Source organism: Ovis aries, chromosome 14, assembly GCF_016772045.2.
Source record: "Ovis aries strain OAR_USU_Benz2616 breed Rambouillet chromosome 14, ARS-UI_Ramb_v3.0, whole genome shotgun sequence".
Taxonomy (NCBI): Eukaryota; Metazoa; Chordata; class Mammalia; order Artiodactyla; family Bovidae; genus Ovis; species Ovis aries.
Genome location: NC_056067.1, coordinates 15008647 through 15013636, shown reverse-complemented (window position 1 = coordinate 15013636; position 4990 = coordinate 15008647). Strand labels below are relative to the sequence as shown.

Sequence of the window (4990 nt, the reverse complement as noted above, 5' to 3'; positions counted from 1 at the left end):
TGTGAAACTAAAAACCTTAAATTGGTCACCCCTTTCTCAGCCTTTCTGTCCTAGAAAGTTCACACCACAAGTATATTCTTTGCAGTTCTGTTTGCTCAACTTGATGCTGAAATACTAGACATACCCCAGAATCTATTAAACTGCCCTTGAGCCCCTTACTGCTTGTTTTTTCTGTGATGTTCACAGGACACACTGTTCTTTTCTATTAGTACTGTACTAAGAACTCAAATAAAAGGGAACATATAAGAAATAACAAATCCCAGATTAATCAGCACTGAAAGGAATTAAGCCAGAAGGCTTTCTGTAGTGCTCTGGGCAGTTTTTGGAAGGAGGAAAAGAAGGACAACCTGATCAGAAGATGGGCAGACTTCCCAAACAATAGGAAGACTTGGATCACAGAGGGATTCCTGAAGCTGGCAATGAACTAGGAGCCTGCTGTGTGTCTGAGTAACTGTGAGCAGCCCTCTTCTTGTACCTCCTCCAGGCAGGAAGGACTGCACAAGCCTCCTTGGAAGGTCTCACTCACCCAGGCATGTTTTTAAAAAAATTCTGTGATGATAAAGGGAGTAGAATGTGGGTGCCACATTAGTAATTCTGACTGCTCAGAATATGCTTGTATACTTTCATACACATCCAGAATCTAGGATCTCACACCATCACACCTTTTCATAGTGCTGAGCTGGAGATGAAAGGGAATAGAACAAGTGCCAAGGACGCCAGAGGAGATGAAAGGATGCGTTTCTTCAAATAACTGCAAAGACTGGAGAGACTCAAATCCAGCTTGATGGCGTGAATGCTGCAGATCACATCAGCAATCAGTAAGACAGAGTGTATCTCCCAAGAGCTTTGAACAGGAAAACAATGAGCCCTAGCCCCTCAAAGCTGGGGTTTCTTTGATCTTGGTCATTATGTTGGGAGTGCTACCCCACTGGGGAGACTGTTCCTTCTCAACCGACAGAATGGACAAAGTTTTACAACTGATCACACAACCACCTTCACACCTTTACGAAGAAAGCAATTGTATTAGTCAGGACTCTGACTTGGATATATCACAGCCTGATATAAATCAGTTAAGTAAAAAATGAAAATTTATATGACTCACATAGATGGGAAGAATGTAGGAAAACTTGCATAATACAGAAGTTCTGCAGGAACCCGGGCTTCAGAGGCAGCAACCTGGGACCTGACACTTTCATCTCTACACACATCTGCTTCCCAGTGTTCATCTCATTCTCACTTCCTGTAAGCAGGCTTCCTGCATATGGCAAGTACATGCTCACATTCTCTCAGCACCTTTGTTTCAAAGGTAAAAGTGTCCCAGGAAGAAATCTCATGGGCTGATTATTGTACCACTTCCTGAAGCCAGTGGGTCAGCATATTCTAATGGCCTAGGTCTTGGTCACTTGCCTCCCTCGTGGTGTGCATGGACACCCTCACCTGGAGTAGGAGAAGACTTTCCTAAAGGAAAAGGATGTGTGGGTGCTTTTACTGGGAGAGGAGAGCAGACATGCTGAGTGGCTGTGGTACACCATGATGCTCTATCTGCTCTTAGGTGCTTTTTGTCTTTTATCTTCCCCACACTTCCCACACAAATGGCATTAAATAATGTCCTGGATGCTTCATTTACTACTTAGGGCATGCGATTTGTAAAAAAAATTATTCCCAAGACAAATGGACGGTAACCCAGAAGCCCAGAATTGAGATGAGAAGTTGCCTAAGGAAATTCAGGGAAAGGGTTGAGAGAGAAGCATGGAAAAGGCATAAGATCAAGGCAAACTTTAATATTTATTGAGCACTTGCTAAGATTTATTAAGTACTTACTCTATTACAAACTTTATTCTGCCTTGTCTTCACGTCTCTTTCACAGGTGATATAACTGAAGCTTAAAGAGGTTAATCAACATTCAAAGGTCACACAGCTCCTACCTGACTGTATAAGGAGTTCCAGAGCCCATTCTCTCAATCAGTTTTCCACTTTGCCTCTCAGGTGAACTAGATGTCAAAAAGACTGGAGGTTAAGCAACAAATGGGTGGGTTATTGGAGTGAGTGCTTTTTACTTTCCTATATTTTCTAGATTTCTTTTCATGAATGTTTATTACTTCTATAATTAAAAGCACCTTGTGCAGAACACAGTGGCACTTGGGCTATGGCTGTGAATCTGCTCTGAACTCACTTCCAAACCCTGACAAACTTTCTTTCCCCAGCTCTGGGCCTCAGTACTAGGTCATATCTGTGGCTGCTGACAGCTCAGATTTCCTGGGATCCTTGTCTGACCTCCACTCCCAGGCTTCCCTGGTGGCTCAGATGGTAAAGAATCTGCCTGCAATGCAGGAGACTCAGGTTTGATCCCTGGGTCGGGAAGAGTCCCTGGTGAAGGAAAGGGCAACCTACTCCAGTATTCTTGCCTGGAGAATCCCGTCGACTGAAAAGCCTGGTGGGCTACAGTCCATGGGGTTGCAAAGAGTCAAGTACAGCTGAGAAACTAACACTTCCCAGGCAAGCAAGGGGACCAGTTTCTGGAACTAAGTTAGGTGAGAAGACTGGATCCACGGATGCAGAATCCAAAACAGAAAGGAACCAGAACAGATGGCCCAGGAAGCCAAAAAGTTCCAGGCACAGAGTCCAAGGCCTGGGACAAGGACAACCACCTGGGGTGAAGGAAGGGCTGACAGAGACCAGGTGAGACAGCCCGGCTGGTGCAGGAGAGGCTCCCACTCAACCAAGCTGAGGCAGAGAGTGTGAGCATCATGGACACTGCCCTGCCTCCATCTGCACCCTTTCCTCTGGGGAACTACCCCTTGCCCACTGCACACAGTGTCAACAGGGCCTGTCCCTCCTGAGCAGATTGTTAGAAGGACTGAGGACAGATGAAGCACATGCTTGCTCATGGGGACACGTCACTGTTTCTGATGTCACAGTCCCAGAGCTGTGCTAGTTCCCATCTGACCCAAAGATTGCTTCTTCCACTTTTCCCTCAGTTAAGTGTTTGCTTAAGTTCACCAAAGGCAGTCTCTTTTGCTTGTAACCAAGGAACCCTAATAGATACAACTCTGTTTGAATAATATAATTTTGCTCTGACAAATTACTAATCACTTAGTGAGTCCCACTGAGTGCCAAGATCTGTGCTGAGCTCTGCCGAACATGCAGTCACTTCAGTCTTGTCTGACTCTTTGAGACCCTGTGGACTGTAGTTCGTCAGGCTCCCCTGTCCATGGGATTCTCCAGGCAAGAATGCGAGTGGGTTACCATGCCCTCCTCCAGGGGATCTTCCCTACCAGGGACTGAACGCACATCTCTTAAATCTCCTGCATTGGCAGGCAGGTTCTTTACCACTAGCGCCACGTGGGAAGCCCGAACACCCTTCTACCAAGGCCCAACCCAGTGCCCACGATCCCACAGCACCTCATGTGTTCTCATGATGTTCCCTTGAAAGTGAAACAGCCACATTCAGGAGTGGCAGTTAGTGACAGCTTACGGTGAACGGTGCTGCCGGATTCGTAGTCGCTGAAGAAGATGTAACTCTAGAACCAAAGACAGTTTCAGTCACTCAGAGCTTTGTGTAGATTTTTATTTAAAGTCAAAGTGAGAGAAAAAGTTTCTGACATAGATATCAGAAGGGGACAGGAGAGTACCTGCCTCACTAGTTTAAGCGGGGCCTTACATACTTTTCAACTGGCTGCTGAGAATAGATAAAAAGAATACCTCAAGGTTGTAAGAGTTCCAGCGGACCCTTTCCCAAGGCATATGTCCTGAGATAACTTTGGCACAAGATTAGCCAGGGAGAACGGTTCTGGGCAGTCCCTCAGCTAGATATACTGTTGCTATGTAATCATGGATCTAAGGCTTGAGAAACAGGTTCCCAGTCAAGATTTGTTACAATTATAATCATTAACATAGAGCTCAAGAAAAGCATTTCCATGAGTAAGACATTGTGCTGTGTGATTATTAGTTCTGGGACCTAAAGAAAGGCCAGTTCTTGGACAAAATATATTGTTGCACAAGGCTTAAAGGAAAGCATGAGCGAACATGTTCACCTCCTCCTTAAAGGTGCCTAAGCTTTCACTCAGGATGTCCCAAGACAGCTGGAGATACGACTGTGGGCCTGGCAGAAGAGATGCTTCCTGGGGTGGTGCCTCAAGGTGTTAGAGAAGTTCAGCTGAGTCTTGAAGAAAGCTTCATCCCAGCACCTAGCAAACCAGAAGCGGGTGGGAAAAGTTTGCCGATTGATTGGTGATTGCTCCCAGGGCTGGGCCACAAAAACAGAAATTTCTCCTCACCTGAGCCAGCCAGTGTCCAAGCAGCCCTGGGCCAAAAAAAGAGATGAGATGCCCAGACTGAGAGGGTGGAACCCAAGCTTGAGAGGCCACCCCAGCACTGGAACTCAATTTAGACGTCCACCTCCACCCCTTCCTCTGGCCTGATTTTAACCTCCATTAGCCAGTTTGTTTCCTGTTTCCACCTCTCCTCCCTAAGACCTTTCTCCTTATGCAGATACTGATCCTGCCTCCTCCTGACTCCCTGGCAGAGAGACCCAACTCTAGGCCCTCCCGGAGTCCTTCCCTTAAGGGTGGTGCCAGCTCACCTGAGCCCACCAGGTGGGCCTTGGGCCACAAAGAGGGGAGTTCTGAGGAAGTCCTTAGTCTTCCACAGGGAACATTAAATGTAATCTTCCCTTTAAACATGTCTTGCTGAGAAAACTGGTTCAGACTGAAAGCAATGTGACCAAATGGAAAAAGCTTTAAAAAAAAAAAAGGTTACAAAGATTTCAGAACTGATAGTTACACAATGACGCTGAAGAGGGGTGGAAAATTCAGTGTTAGATGTAACTCAAAGTAATACTCACACGCTTCCCCCCATGCCAGCACAGCACTGGAAAGGGAAAATGTCATGTGGCCGGTGGCCATAAACAGACTCTGGGTGCCCTGAACCAACAGGCAGCCCAGGACATCCACCAGCAGGTCAGCCCCATCTGGTGCCCAGTGGTCGTCTC

At 46.5% G+C, this 4990-nt stretch overlaps 1 long non-coding RNA gene across 2 annotated transcripts; it reads right to left on the bottom strand.

Moving 5' to 3' along the window:
• Positions 1–3554: 3554 nt before the first annotated feature.
• On the bottom strand, positions 3555–4735 carry LOC121816473 (uncharacterized). Of its 2 annotated transcripts, XR_006056085.1 has the most exons (3): positions 4583–4735; positions 4278–4303; positions 3555–4187 (listed from the first exon to the last, which is right to left on the bottom strand). It is a non-coding gene; the product is annotated as an uncharacterized LOC121816473 (long non-coding RNA). The 2 variants fall into 2 exon arrangements; XR_006056084.1 differs by lacking the exon at positions 4278–4303.
• Between the last annotated feature and the right edge of the window lie 255 nt (positions 4736–4990).